Genomic DNA, 15,849 nt, shown 5'->3' with positions numbered 1-15,849 from the left:
ATTGTTAAGGGAACACACATTGCCTTGGATTGGTCGAGTTGGTCTTTGAAAAGCGTATGTAGCCGTTTGTTATAAAATGCATAAAAATGATTAGAAAGATATTTTAAAGGTAGAATATAATGATCCATACAAGTATCACTCCAAATTGCGTGGTTTTCCTTTTACCTCGTCGGCCAACACGATCAGCCATTTATGGGAGTCAAATTTTTGACTCCCATAAATGGCCGACCGCGTTAGTTCGCAAAGTAAAAGGAAAACCGCGCAATATCGAGGCAAATGTGTGTGGATGATTGTATTCTACTTTTTAAACATCTTTCTAACCGTGCATTTTATAGCAAACGGTTACAAACGCTTTTCAAAGACCAACTCGATCGATCCAAGGCAACGTGTTCCTTTAATTTAACAATTCCAGGCCTTGAAATAACCCACAGCAATTGCCATGGTGCCCTGTGCTTTTGCTGTGGTGCACTGTGCTTTTGCTGTGGTCTATGATGGTACCCTTTGCAAAGTTCAAATACAATGTTAATTTTCCTGTTAGAAGTCCCTGTTTAGGCCTACCAGTAGAAAAATTCATGTGGCCCTTCAAGAGCAAAGTTCAAGGCCTGCAATTTACTTTATTGCTTCATAAAATAACTATTGTAAAAAAAAATATCCCCTGGAATTAATTAAATTGATCTCCAGTTGGAAGTTGCCCAATATCGTTTTCATTTTAAATGATCAAACTAATTTTCAACTTTGTATGGAAACGCAGCCAATTGTTGGTAATACTACTGTACAATGTACATGTATATGATGTACAAATTTGCTACTCAACATTAGCTTCTACTGGGCGCACCACATACTGCCCACTCTTCAAATATCGCTACACCCGATGCAAATTGGCTGGGTAAAACCATTCCCTAGGGTAAGTTCCCTATTCACCTGGCAGCGAGCAATAAATTTCTGATGCACATTCGGTTTTTTCTTCCAGTAGTAAACCATAATTTTCAGCCTGAATAAGATTCTATGTTTGCATACTGCGTGAGTCATATTCAGGGAAAGATTCAAAATAAAGGGGCGAGGAGACGTGTGAACTATTCCTTCATTTTTTGAGTCGGACGACAAGAATGGGGCAATTGTAAGATGCACCACCACACCGTAAGTAGTGTGCATGCATGATTCATACCTCTGATGGAGACGAGTAGTGGATTATCTGCCAAATCCTTTGTGACATTCGGCAGTCTATATTCAGTTTGTACACATGTGTAGTCGTTAACGATATACTCAAGGTTCTGCCCAGGATTTCTTTAGTGCTGGAAAATTTTAATTTGTCCCTGGAAACCATTGCGAGAAGGATCAAAGCCAATATGTTATGTGAAATTGTTCCCTCTGAAATTCAAAGTCATATTGAACAAGCAAACTGTATCGGAAAACCAAATAATACATTGCAGTACTGACTGTTTTTTAATAAAACAGTGAAATGTATGCAACCATAACAGACAATTTTCACATAGGCCTACAATGTACTTCATTGCTTTGTAAAAGACCAAACAAAACCCAATAACTGCACTCGAACATATATGCGCTAGCCGTACCGGATTGCCCTGTACTTGAGTATGACAAGCCAGTGCACACGCAGTTTAATGTATGTGACATGTACAGGCCTGATGTATGAAGACAGCGGGCATTTTTAACAACACTGAAAAGGTCATACATTCTACAAGAACATTTAAATCACACAACAAAATCTGAAGAGAAAAAAGAAAAACAAGATTTGAAAACATGTAGCGTGACTCACTGATTACAGCGTACAGAATAATATGCTGCCATGGATCTACATGTCTATGGACAAGTCAACAATATAATGCACTCAGGCCTGAGACTCACAGGGAAGGGTGTTGTTGAAGGTTAAATGAGCCAATACGAAAACATGGTGTCCATAATCAGAAGCGAACACATTTCAATGGCCTAATTTCATAGGGCCGCTTCAGCACAAACAAAACACAATGCTTAATACCAGGATAAGGCTACTAGCCATAGCATTCCCAATTATGACTAAAATCCTGACACATCTTTTTACTTCTAGCATAAAATTTCTAAGCAATGTTTGCTGCTTCAGTCAACTTAGTTTTGCCCAGATTGTCAATGTGTTTGGTTGACATAAATGCTGGCATGGTATTGTACACAGTTCTTAGTACATGTATACTTAGTGCCTACTACATACTGCACCAAATATCCAATCTCTAAAAGTTTTTGATCATAACATTGATACTCAAGTACGAAGTCTAAATTATTAGACAGTTCTGGGTATAGGCAAAAATACAGAGTCACAAATCGCTTGGTTTTAAAAAGGAGTGCAGAAGTGCATTTAAAATTGGTTGACACTTTGAAAGGCCAAACTTCAAAAACTTGGGTCAAGAGTGCCCGACAGGTTTGAGAAGAAAAAAAAACTGGACAAAACCCTGGTACAATTTGTGTTATTGTACACTGTCTAGAACAAACAAGTCCTGAGAGTGTATCCATGAACAGCTCCATGATAAATCCAAAACACAAACAACGTCTTCAGTATAAATCCCAATGCCTTGTAATTATCATATTCCCAAGGCAAGATTCTTCAAGACAAGAGTCTGCTCCGTAATGGCAGTTGCCAATCCACCATCCTAACCCCCCATAAAAATTGTTTTATGCAAAACGACATCTGCTGTCCACCCTCATCTAAATCCAAACAAGGGAGTCTTGTACCTGTCCACCTCACTCGGCAAATCCCCCACAGAGTCAATGCTGGAAAAAAAACAAGTCCTTCAGGATCCGACCGCTGGGCACAGACTACTCTCATTTAATATGCACCTCCTGCAATTACACTCCTTGTATTAGGATGGAGTGGGACACACTTGAATGTCTGCAAGGCCGAATGAAAATAATAATTTGATGACCAGCCTTTCAAAATCTGTAACCTTAAGGCGGAGTACAGGGTATTTTTTTAATATTCTACAAACAGAATTCTTTTCTCTCTAAGCAGGGTTCTCCAAAAGGTTTTACAAAACTGTTTGCATTCTGGGCCCAAATTTGGCAATTTTGACTGAAGGAAAGGACGCTGAATTGAAACAAGGTCTTTGGAATGTTTTCTAAAAAGGCCTGCATTTCAATCAGGAACAATCTAAAAGGTTTTCCTTGTACATGTATCTTGATTATTTTTTTGAAATAAGTATATGAAAAAAATATATATAAAAAAAAGTATTAAAAAAAACCATTACTTTTTTTCCAACCGAAATTTGTGCATATTATTATATTAGCATGCTATGTGCGCTACGGGAAGAACTCTGTCTTAATAATATAATAATAATAATACTAACAGTAAAAAAATAACTCTTTTAAGAATTAATTTATATTTAAAAATATAAATTATTTTAGAAAAAAAAAAAAACTGCCGCCCCCCCCCCCTAAAAAGAAGAAGAAAATACCCCAAAACAAAAAACAACACACATCATGTACATGTATGACAAACAGCCGTTGTACAACATCAGTGGAGCAAAACAGATTTCAATACCATGTGAACTGTAATGATAAAATAATTGAATTACGGATCACTTCAGGTACAAATACTGTAGGCCTACATGTCGGTCAAGCAAAGGTGCAATGAAATTCCTGCATTTGTTTATCAGTGTGTGCTCAAGTACATGATGTAGCCCCTTGTTCAAGATGATCAGAGCTGGGTGAAATTTCATTACATAATGTAAGTTTCTTTGCTGTGATGTAGAAGCCCAAAAGCAATTTTCATTTGAAATAAAGAACTGGCACTATTGCTTCATAAAAATGTATAATTAACAGAAAAGGTATACGTTTGGTGAATCTCTTAAAATTTATACAGCAGCTTACGTTGGTATATAAAGCATTTTGAGAAACATTTCACTTCTGAAGTAATGTGGTTAAAAAAAGTAAAACAATATTTTTGCCCCACAATTTTAATGAGAAGGATTCACCACTGCAGATTGTGTATTCATATCAGAGATTATTCTTCCTGCGTAGAGTTGTTCCCTCTGAATTTTCGGCAATATCTTTTTTTAAAACGTCCACCTTTTGAAATTTAATTTTTACATGTTAAGGACACTGGACACTATTGGTTATTGTCAAAGACCAATCTTCTCACTTGCTGTATCTCAACATGCATAAAATAACAAACCTGTGAAAATTTGAGCTCAAGGGGTCATCAAAGTTGCGAGATAAGAAAAAACACCCTTGTCTCACTAAGTTGTGTGCTTTCAGATGCTTTAATTTCGAGACCTCAAATTCTAAATCTGACGTCTCAAAATCAAATTCATGGAAAATTACTTCTTTCTTGAAAACTACTCCACTTCAGAGGGAGCCGTTTCTCACAATGTTTTATACTACCAACCTCTTCCCATTACTCGTTACCAAGAAAGGTTTTATGCTAATAACTCTTTTGAGTAATTACCAATAGTGTCCGCTGCCTTTAATAGTTTATTGTTTTATCTACATTGCATATATCCAGGATTACACAAATGAATGGTTCCTAAAACCAAAGGTATACTTTGCTACAATGCGGGATATCTATTGTAGGAGAAAAGCCATTTTGAGATGGTATTCAAATTATAATTTCACAGTTTAGTTTGGATAAATCTGTCTGCATACACCCAGACCAAATAGTGAACTCATGGTGTTTACCATTATCTCAAAGAGGCTAACGCTTGTGACTCACTGAGCTACAATTTGACATCTATGGCCTATTGTAGCATTGAACATAGCGTTTAAAAGAACAATATTCACTATTCAAAACAAAATATTTAAATTTTATAAGCATTTATTTAGGCCTATTGTGTACAAATGGTAGTTGATATATGGAAAGTGTGCTGGTAGTTTGATGGCTACTACGTGCAATTTTTAATTACTGTACAAATGTGTACAATCAAAACCTGCCAATTTTATGATAATGAATGATGACAGAGCCAGGACATGAAAAATAAATGACAAAATCAACAGCAAGTTTTTCCTCATTTTAAGGGGAACAAGCAACCAGACAATTGGCCAAAGAAGTATTTTAAAAAAATAAGAAATTATTTGCAACATTAAATGGTTTTCAATGTGTTGTTGGGAAGGCCTGAGGGCACTCACTGTTTGGGAGAGACCTTTTGTACAAACACATTTGTAACGGCCCAGTCACACAGGCCCTGTTAACGAGAACTAAAAACAAGAACGATAAAAATGCACGCCCTCTATTGGTTGAATGAGCATGCGCATATTCTGCGTGGAGCAATTCAACCAATAGAATGTGATCTTTGCGTTGTTATCGGTATCGTTTGCGTTATCGCTGCAGTGTGACTTGGCCTTTATGCAACACAGTGAACGATTTCCCTCGTAAAGCAGAGCAAAATGTCTCAGAACTGATTAGCAACTTTGCTACTCAAAAATCATCATTAGTTCCTTGATATTGCCATTCTCAGCGTGCACAAAATTTGTCCAGTCAAAATTTGTTGCAATGTCAAAGTGCTGGATGAAATCGTTGCCTGCGAACCGTTCAGAGGTTGTGACCCTAATGCCAACTTGATAAACCAAGCTCAGACAACCTGTTTCCTACATGTTCTTAACACACTACCGATAGGGCAAATCATAATATCTGATTTCCTCTACAGGCTTGTTGAGAAGAACCCTGATTCCATTTCCTCTGTATGGTAAGTGTAAGCTTCAGAGCACAGGCCTGTCCCTTGTACGAGGTACAGAGTGTATCAGTGTGTGTCCACTGTTTTAGATTCCTGTCCAGCTACAACAACAGTACATAATAATATATGATGAATGAGTGAGTAAATGTACAGGTAGGGCTTGATTTCACATTGTACAAGATTACATGTACTCTATAATAAGGGATGTTAAATTTGCATCAGGGATAAAGAATATTAATTTTGGTTTTTACCCATACACCGATGTGTGTTAGCACTATTTACTCAGTACTTTCCCGAGTCCTGTGTAAAAAAATTACTCTAAAAGGACATGTCACTTAATAATTTTCGTCTCAGTTTTAGCATGTAAAAAATATTACCATAACTGGTAATATCTTATGTTTTTAATAAAAAAAGGCTAATACAATTGTTGTCTCTTTGTTAAGACAAAAATTATTTTCATGACTTGTTTCACTCATTTCTCAAAAACTACAGCACCTCAGCAAGTACTTCTACCATCCAAACTGCAAAGTTTAGTCCTTTCTTTATGATTTAATGTACATATAAATCTGTGGGACACACTAAAGCACAGTACAGTAGTATACATTAGTCATTAGTGGAGTCAGCAGCAGACATTGTCAACCATCAAATAAACATGTGAGATGCTCAAGCCCCAATCCCAAGATCCAAACACACCATTCCATTCCAATCCAATCCACCATTTCCACTATGAGGTCCTCAAGGTCAGCTCATATTAAATCACTGCATACCAAAGACTCTTGCTTTTCAGTCTCCATGGTCCAGCCACTATCACTCAGCAATACTGTGCTAAGATGCACAGCCGGCCACTATGGTTCTTTTACAGGCATTGTACAGGCAACATCACAATGTAATGTACATCTAGGTGCCTATACTTTAAAGAAACACGTTGCCTTGGATCGGACGAGTTGGTCTATAAAAAGCGTTTATAACCGTTTGTTATAAAATGCATGATTGGAAAGATGTTTTAAAAGTAGAATACAATGATCCACACAAACATGCCTCGAAACTGCAGGGTTTTCCTTTTACTTTGCGAACACACATAGTCGGCCATTAATGGGAGTCAAAAATTTAACTCCCATAAATGGCCGACTGTGCTAGTCGACCAGGTAAAAGGAAAACCGTGCAATTTTGAGGCAAGTTTGTGTAGATCATTGTATTCTACTTTTACAACATCTTTCTAACCGATGCATTTTATAACAAACGGTTACAAACGCTTTTTATAGACCAACTCGACCGATTCAAGGCAGAGTGTTCCTTTAAAGTACAATGTACATGATGTGACCCAGCTTCCGCATGACAACATGATTGACTAGCTACCGTGAATTAAAAAAACACTAACAATTTAAGGAGGCCATTGTGTTGCCCTGGTCTGGACCTCAAATTCAAAGCCCTTCAAAAGTTTCGCATTAAAAAAAATTCCCAATGGAAGTGCCCTTGCAAAATGAAAATGGCCTTGCTCTCTCAAAGATGAAATTTTTAACATTTATTTAAAATAGACATGTGGCATTGTATGTTGTTTGTTTAGATGATCTTCTCATCAAGGGAACTAGGAAAACTCACACAAGGAGATTCAAACCAAGCTGACAACAGCCAATCGTTCTCATAAAGACATTGGTTGTCAATTCATGATTATGAATTGCACAACTCAAGACAAAACTTAACTAGTCATTGTGAAATCCGCGATTAGCTTGGTAGGATTCAAACCCACAACCTTACAATTGCTGGTCCGATCCTACAGTCTACCCTCAGTTTAACACCTCGGATGGTCGAGTGCCCCTTAACGCACCACTCATTACCAGCCATTAACCACCTAATGGCTACAAAATCTGTGTAAACTTATATCGCCAGATACAAACTAGATAAATACAGAGAAGAAAGCCTCACACAAATGTCTGCATATTTCCTTAACACCTGAACACAAAAGAAAAAGAACCTCCCAGGATACCCGGTGCACATTTGACAAATGAATGCAACGTGATCCTACAAGGGGGGGGGGGGGGTCGTTGCATTATATGAAATGTTTTGCTAAGTGTCAAATAGCGAGAGTGGTAATGTCACTTACTCTGTTGCCAGCGTCTTTCTCTCCCGAGTGCAATCATGGAGATGGAACCATTCCCGCTGGAGGGGTGAACCTCCTTTTGCAACGTGCTGTGGGATTGAGGGGAATTTTTGAGAGAATTAGAAAATTGTCACAGTTCCGATGTGATTATGAATCCCCCAAGTCTGGTACAAGAATTGCAGAAATAAAATGTTGCAAATTTGATGTGTGAGGGGCGAGAAAATAACAAGGTAAGAGAAATAAATTTACAATGCAAAGATAAACAGTGAAGGGTGGAAAAAAATAATGAAATTTTTAGAACACATCACAATTTTGTTGAAAAGAATTGCAATGCTTTGAATCGTAAACATACAAAATACTATAGAAAATATTACAAATGCCCAGTTCTGCATACATGGTACTTCCTGCGAATGTGATACAAATTTTGACGTCACAAATTCGCAACAAATATTTTGCGACAGTTGAATTGTGCTCAACTTCGCGAAATATCGCTGTGAAAACAGTGACGTTGAAACCTCGCCGTCAGTATTAACCGGGCTTTATGAAACCCCCAGACTAATGTAAAACTTTGGTAGTTATAGACTTAGACAGAAAATTCTAAATAAATCTATCAGTCGCTTACATTGTACATTTGAGTCAGTAAATGCAACGAACCATGTGCAAGTGTGTAGCCAATTTATAATTTCAATGCTTTACAGTTACCTTTTCAATATTATAACAGTTACAAGGTGCATTCAATGCATTCACTGGACATGTTTACCATAATACGAATCGTGATCGCACCATGTGTTATTCCTCATTCAATGGTCCACCAATATGAAGAAATTCCATTAATTTGATGCTCAGCATTCTCCACACATCTGGGTATTTGATGAAGTCCCAGCCCGAACTAATCCCCAAACCTATGCGAGTGTGCAGCATCTCAATACCACAGAACGGATCTCTCGACATCTCCCCCCCCCCCCCAACCATCCGTAACCACAACTCAGCACAGCATGTAGCCCATATTCTGCGCTGGGATTAAAGCACCTTGTCGTCATGGTAACAGGGTAACCTGAGCTGGAGTGCCTTTTTTAATCAGCGTGTAGGGTATTAGCTGGTTGGGGTCTTCAAGCAGCGGCTGTACATTATGCAGAGCATGTTTGCATAATATTCATACAGAGCAGGCAGAATGGCATCATACAATTTCGCCACACATGAGAAACCAGTGGCTACATGTACATGTGCCCTAGAGCAGTACGCCCTGTTTGTAACTTGACCTGTAAACATCCTCTTTCTATACATCCACAAGTGAAGAATATTTCACGGGCTCTATTACCAATGTATGGATTTACTCCGAGTTTAAAAATGATAGAGAGACAAGAATAAGACCTGTTCTATGCGTAGGCGTAGTTCATTCTAGATTCATTAAAAATATTCAAAGAAAATTATAAAATTCTATTTTATTGCATTAGTTACTGTATAAATTGTTTTTGTACCCCTTTCGATATGTATTACGGTTACAAAATATGCTTTTATCTTATTAAAATTTTAACATCAAGATGCTAACCTGTAAATTTTTCACACACAACAAAAATTATATTCTGTAAGAAAATGCATTAATTGAAAATGTATTTCATTATTTTACTTGAGCGTAACCAAGAATCAACAATGTACATAAAGGACTATTTTCAATAAGGCAAGATTTTATATAATCAAAAATCTACCCTCATTATTAGGAGCTTCAACATTTGCATCCTTATTGACTACAAACACTGAATGTCTGAGTTACGTCAAGAAGAAAAAAATGTGGGAATACCTACCAGCCTGTTACTGTGGTGTTAATTGCATGTTAATTTATACTACAGGTATACATGCACACTTCTTCTTCCGTGTGAGTTCAGACTCAATTACACAAATACCAAATGCACATAATGTACACACAAACGACACTGCAGTGTAATATGTAGACATAAATCCATGCATGTTGATGACACATCAGAATAACAGATACACTTTAAAGACACTGGAACCTATTGGTAATTGTCAAAGACCAGTCTTCTCAGTTGGTGTATCTCAACAATGCACAACATGTAATGTAAAAATTTGAACTCAATTGGTCATTGAATTGCGAGATAATAATGAAAGAAATAACAACCTTGTCACATAAAGTGAGGGGCTTTTAGATGCTTGATTTCGGGACCTCAAAATCTAATTAGCACTGAGGTCCCGAAATCAAATTCATGGAAATTACTTCTTTCTCGAAAACTATGTTACTTCAGAGGGAGCCGTTTTTCAACCTACGTTTTATCAGCAGCTCTCCATTGCTTGTTACCGAGTAAGTTTTTATGCTAATAATTATTTTTAGAAGTTACCTATAGTGTCCACTGCCTTTAAAGCTAGAGGTCCAACATACCGTGAGGTACATCTGTGTGTACACTGATATTAACCAATGATCTATGAGGCCATCGTACAGTGAAGTTTTGAAATCACATTGCAATGAAATAATCTACATGAAGGCCTACTAAGTGGTAAATCAAAGCACCAAGACACATTTTTCTGCACTCGTAACAGAGCATGTTATCAATATCACCACAACAGGCCTCGAAATATGTATGAAACACATGGCACCAACGGCACTTCCAGTGGTGCCCTGTGTTTTTGCTGTGGTGCCCTGTGCAAGTTTCCGGTACAAAAATTACATTTTTCTCATAAGGTTCCCCCTTACAACTAGAGGGAAATTGCTGTGCCCCTTCAAGAGCAAAGTGCGTGTCATGTAAAGGCCTGCCACAAACAAAATGTATGCATAATGTGTTTAAAGTTTGCTGAATTTTTAAGGAGGATTATTCCCAGAAAATTCCCAGAAAATTATGAACAAAAAAGGAGAATGTTAAACCTTCAAATTCTGGCAGCACGGTACTGTGCATCCTGCATGGAATGATCAGAAGTGAAGTTAGTTGCTTTACAGTACAGGAAAGCAGCCATAGGCCCTATAAACTACGGAGCTAAAACAATTTTCTTCGCTGAGCCAGACCTTTCCTGTCTAGTGTCAGGACTCCTATCTGACTACAAAAAGGAAGAGCCAGTGTGACTGTGTGTACATGATGGTGTGTAGGCCTACATGTACACATGTTGTAGCTTGGGTCAAAGAAAGGCTCTCTAAGCATTTTTTAGCAAGTTTCCCAAAACTCCATGAAGGTCAAAAACCTTTTTGTTATAAATGCTGACCCCATCCCTGCCGCACAGGCATTTTGCACTGATACTGTTTATAACAGCCTCACATATATCTGTACAATCTGTTGATACAAACCAAAGTTTTTGTCTAGCAATTGTTTGCTTGGTAAAACATTTGGACTGCACAGTTTTTTCACTTGAGCGATTAAAGTTTTTTAGTTGCAACTGGTACATTATGTGATAGCATTTTTCTATGCTTATAGCTCTACACGGGAAATCATTCACTGGTGTCACTCATCTCCTACATTGATGGCATTTCACTTTGGATAACAAAGTGTTTCGTTGATAGACAAGTCAATATCTCCTTTACAATCAACAGAGATACAAAACCATGAAGGGCTACATGCACAGTGCCAGATGGTGTACAATTGAGTACTGTACCAATGAGCTGGCCTGAAACATATTTGATTGGGATCAAGGGATTGAAAAAATGTAATAGTTTCTCGATGTTGGTCAAATATTTCTTTAGCTAAACCATCAATATTAACAAAATCAGTTCTTTTTTTTTGTTCTTCTTGTTTCAGCTTCGTTTTGTTTACATTTGTGCTAATTGTGCTGATGGATGTGCAGTCAAATATTATACACATAATGAATGTTTATGAGTGCAATGGTGCGAATATGTTCATGAGTTGAAAGATGGAATGTTCTATTCAACGAGGCGGAGCCGAGTTGAATGGAACATTCCAGCTTTCAACGAATGAACATATTCGCACCATTGCACGAATGAAAAACATTCATTACTTGTTTTATATAACATCCAAGTAGATCTTTGTCATTCTGATTGAAAGATACAACTTTCAAAACAAACAAGTTCAACTGTTGAAGCCGAATGCTAGTAATTTTACTATGCCTTCTTGCAGTAACACCTGCTGCGTTACCAAAGACACGCGCACGCAGTGATGTTTTTACTCAGCTTTTTCGTTCCATCCGAAAAGTACCATTGCACGCTGCCAGCGTGCAATGGTACTTTTCGGATGGAACGCAAAAGCACGGTGAGTGACTCAGCGTGCAATGGTACTTTTATTTGCTATCACGTGACGGACAATCCTCCAATCAAATGGCAAGGATCTGCCTGGGTGTTATATAATATAAATTACTAAATAAATAAAATTAAAATAACAAAATCTAAATCCTCAATAAATGAATTGTAACAGCCCTTATATCATTGAATCAAAATAAAGTTTGGATAACTCAACACAACAAATATGCAGATCCTATTTTGCTGGTTGGATTTTGAAACTACAATCACTTGTAAACAAACATTTAAACAAATTCAAACTTAACTAAAAGTTACAACACAAAACACCTTTTACCTGTGTTTTAGGTTCATTTTTCTTCTTATTGTTATTTTGTAAACATTTAATTGATTCGTGACAGCTTACTGCATTGCAGGCGATTTTCCTTGTTGAGTGAAGTCTTTCTCATTTGCACGTTAAACTCACTATCAATCATCAAGTCCCAAGGTTGATCAATACAATAATTATCTGTGCAAACCAGCATCATACTCAATCCCTTTATTAAGACTTGTGATTGATTCCAAACACCAGGATGTGGAATACTGAAAGAGTGTAGGGCCTACAATTGGACTTGACCAGGGGAAATTAAAAAAAAAAAAATTGTGTGATAACATTCCGCATCATGCCACCACTTTTTCACTCATTTTTACAAAAAGGAATCTCATATTTTATTAGATACTATATTAGCCTATTTCTTATTGAATGAAAAAGTGGTGGCGCCATACGGAAACTTTTCCATTATATGAGCTTTGGAATTATTTTCTACGCATATATTTAAATATTTAGTCCCATTTCATTGCCATACTTACTATACAGAAATACAATGAAAGACTTGCATTGCAATTCAGACTGTGCCAGTCTCGCGCGTAAACAAAAACAAGAGACATCACTTTATTTTTTTTAAGAAATCAAATCTTTCCCGTAGTTTCTGCTCATACAAACACAATTTACTAGATTATTTAACCCCCCAAAAAATGCTCAGAAAAAAACAGCAATATGCCAGATAATTAGTCCAAAATGTTAACAAATAAATTAAATGTTGTTACTGTCTGTGGGGTCTAGTATTATAAACTCAGTCTAACTATTTAGCTACATGCAGTGTCGCGCCGGCAGTAGTTGTAATAATCATTTCGGAGGATGGAGGGTGACTTATTTACCCAACTGAACTAGTGTAGTGGATAACTTTCCGTATGGCGCCACCACTTTTTCACTCATTGAGGTAAATGAGATACTATTTTATTTCATATCGAATGAAAAAGTGGTGGCGCCATGAGGAAACTTTTCCCAAGAATTGTTTGTATCAAATAAATAAAAACATTGTTTATTTAACTTTTATTTTTTTATTCAGAGTTTCACTCCCTTCAGAGATTAATCATGAGTAAGACCAGACCATGCAAAATAATAAATGGATAACGGCAATTAAACTTCAACTAGCCGTGTATTTATATTCCCAGGTAAATAATTTAAAAGAAATATGAAGTAAGAATAGAGATCAATAAATAAATTCAATGCACTGTTTTGGGTTTGAACTTGAAAATATCTTGCAAGCACGAGCAGTTTGAGTTGTTTAAGTTAATGTTATGCTTTAATCTACATATATCTATAATTAATCAATGTACTACTCCATCTATGATAGTACGGACTAGTACGACTTATAATTTGTAGTGAAGTCAATAGAGCATTGAGAAAGGAATTTTTAGACTTGGATTGGAGGCTCAGCCCCATCCAAAGCGGGAGCTACCCACCACAACAACAAGCAGTCCGCGCGCACAGAGTTGAGGGTTGTGCCGCATCCCAGTGCCAGTTGCCTGCTGCAAAAAGCTGTTCATAAAAACTACAAATTGCCGTAAATTACTTCACTTACCAAAACAAAATGTTAGCCCTTGCCAGTCCAACTTATCTCATGTGCAACAGCACTTTAATCCTTTGTCATATAAACGTCACGTTCACGCGGAGTTCAGCAGAAAACACCGACTAAGTTCTTCGTTCCAAATTCTGTTTCCGACGAGCTAAAACACGTACTTTACACACACAATCCCAAAAAGTCGTTCCCCCATTATAACACACACAGAATACACGTATAATTTTATTCTTTCCACATTATGCACAGACAACGAGCAAAGTGGGTCGATAGTCTGGACAACTGCCCGATTACATTGACAATAATCTACCTAGAGAGGCCATCACCAGACTGCCGAAAATTATCAGCAGGAGTCACATAGGGAGCTGTTCCCAGTCGTCCCTTCATGATAAAGCAACGTTTAGTCGGGTACCCATTTGTTGAGGGCGTGCTTCATGGGCAAACAACACGTGCAAATTCACTGCTACAATTTCTCCGTTTCCTGCTCTACCGCCCTGTTTAAGTTGTTTCTGTTTCTAGATAAACTTTTTTATTTTTTTAGGAGACAAAAATCGAGAATTTAAAACCGTGTAACATTTTTGTCACGATTTTTTTTTTATCATAAATATTTAATACTTCATGAAGTCACTCACAAGGCAACAGCGGAACAACCTGTCGTGCTGGTCGGCCCAACCGGTGATAGTTGATTGATTGATGATCATACAAAAACAAACTTTTTCATTGTTGTTGTATAGGCCTTAAAGGACATGTTGCCTTGGACCGGTCGAGTTGGTCTTTGAAAAGCGTTTGTTATAAAATGTATATAGGTAGAAAGATGCTGTAAAAGTAGAATACAATAATCCACACAAACATGCCTCGAAATTGTACGGTTTTCCTTTTACCTCGTCGACTAACACAGTCGGCCATTTTTGACTCCCATAAATGGCCGACCGTGTTAGTTCGCACAGTAAAAGGAAAACCACGCAAACTTGTGTGGATCATTGTATTCTACTTTTAAAACATCTTTCCAACCATATGCTTTTTATAACAAACGGTTAAAAACGCTTTTTTATAGACCAACTCGTCCGATCCAAGGCAACGTGTTCCTTTAACTTTAGAGTGGAAGATGGCTCCGCCGCGATGAACACTTTGTTTTCGTTATTTCTTAGACCTAGAAATTTAAAATAAATAGTTTAAAAAACAATTTAAATGAACACGTTGCCTTTGATCGGTCGAGTTGGTCTTTGAAAAGCGTTTAACCGTTTGTTATGGTTAGAAAGATGTTTTAAAAAAGTAGAATACAATAATCCAAACACATTTGCCTCGAAATTGCGTGGTTTTCCTTTTACTTTGCGAACTAACACGGTCGGCCATTTATGGGAGTCAAAAATTTGACCCCCATAAATGGCCGACGTTTGTCGACGAGGTAAAAGGAAAACCACGCAATTTCGAGTGATATTTGTGTGGATCATTATATTCTTCTTTTAAAATATCTTTCTAATCATATGCATTTTATAACAAACGGTTACAAACGCTTTTCAAAGACCAACTCGACCGATCCAAGGCAACGAGTTCCTTTAAGCAACACGTGTTAAATTTTGTTCCCGTAAGTCACGCGACCTGTGTGGACGGGCACCGTTTGGCGTGTTCGCACTGATGCATAACTCAAAAGTGGCGTTTGAATCGTCTCAAGTTGAACTTGGCAGACGTCGTCCGCTAATAATACTTAGTAGCCTATAGTTCACTATGAATTCCAGCTGGCTTTTCGTCGAGCCAACAAAGGGGCCTAGATTTTATTGGCCAACATCGTTAATTTCGGGTTGCTTAGATTTTGAATGGCGTCTTCAGCCACCATTGTGAAAATTTCAAAATGGACGCCATTTCGAAACCATGATCAAAAACAGGAGCTGTGTACGTGTCTGTATGCATTAGAATTTGCTCCTGTTAAAACGAGGTGTTATTGAGACTACAAAATAAATTCAATTAGGGAACATGAATTAGCTGAAGTCATAATATTAGAGATGTTTT

General features: G+C 37.3%; 1 protein-coding gene across 1 annotated transcript in view; it reads right to left on the bottom strand.

Annotated features, from left to right (window-relative positions):
* The window catches only part of LOC139943976 (uncharacterized), a 33,861-nt gene extending 19,705 nt beyond the window's left edge, over nt 1-14,156 (bottom strand). Inside the window, exons 1-2 of the mRNA XM_071940898.1 lie at nt 13,846-14,156; nt 7,756-7,841 (exon numbers count right to left, since the gene is read on the bottom strand). The gene's annotated coding sequence lies outside the window, so the exon portion shown is untranslated. The remainder of the gene's footprint in view (nt 1-7,755; nt 7,842-13,845) is intronic.
* Between the last annotated feature and the right edge of the window lie 1,693 nt (nt 14,157-15,849).

The sequence above is a fragment of the Asterias amurensis genome, chromosome 11 (genome assembly GCF_032118995.1).
Source record: "Asterias amurensis chromosome 11, ASM3211899v1".
NCBI lineage: Eukaryota > Metazoa > Echinodermata > Asteroidea > Forcipulatida > Asteriidae > Asterias > Asterias amurensis.
Note: the sequence above shows the minus strand (reverse complement) of the source record. Positions and strands in the feature narration are given on the sequence as shown.